Source organism: Triticum aestivum, chromosome 7A (genome assembly GCF_018294505.1).
Source record: "Triticum aestivum cultivar Chinese Spring chromosome 7A, IWGSC CS RefSeq v2.1, whole genome shotgun sequence".
Classification (NCBI taxonomy): Eukaryota; Viridiplantae; Streptophyta; class Magnoliopsida; order Poales; family Poaceae; genus Triticum; species Triticum aestivum.
The window spans coordinates 250,952,820-250,953,727 of record NC_057812.1 but is presented as its reverse complement, the minus strand read 5'-3'; positions in this window follow the sequence as shown (position 1 = coordinate 250,953,727).

Genomic DNA, 908 nt, shown 5'->3' with positions numbered 1-908 from the left:
GATGAAGTGTGAGTAGTTCACCTCAGACCTACAGGTCCATAGTTAGTAGCTAGATGGCTTCTTCTCTCTTTTTGGATCTCAATACAATGTTCTCCCCCTCTCTTGTGGAGATCTATTTGATGTAATCTTCTTTTTGCGGTGTGTTTGTTGAGATCGATGAATTGTGGGTTTATGATCAAGTCTATCTATGAATAATATTTGAATCTTCTCTGAATTCTTTTATGTGTGACTGGTTATCTTTGCAAGTCTCTTCGAATTATCAGTTTGGTTTGACCTACTAGATTGATCATTCTTGCAATGGGAGAAGTGCTTAGCTTTGGGTTCAATCTTGCGGTGTCCTTTCCCAGTGACAGTAGGGGCAGCAAGGCACGTATTGTATTGTTGCCATCGAGGATAACAAGATGGGGTTTTCTTCATATTGCATGAGTCTATCCCTCTACATCATGTCATCTTGCTTAAGGTGTTATTCTGTTTTTAACTTAATACTCTAGATGCATGCTGGATAGCGGTCGATTAGTGGAGTAATAGTAGTAGATGCAGGCAGGAGTCGGTCTACTTGTCTCGGACGTGATGCCTATATACATGATCATACCTAGATATTCTCATAACTATGCTCAATTCTGTCAATTTCTCAACAGTAATTTGTTCACCCACCGTAGAATACTTATGCTCTCGAGAGAAGCCACTAGTGAAACCTATGGCCCCCGGGTCTATCTTCATCATATTAATCTCCTACTACTTAGTTATTTCCTTTGCTATTTACTTTGCCTTTATTTTACTTTGCATCTTTATCACAAAAATACCAAAAATATTATCTTATCATATATATCAAATCTCACTCTCGTAAGTGGCCTTATAGGGATTGACAACCCCTATTTGCGTTGGTTGCGAGGATTTATTTGTTTTGT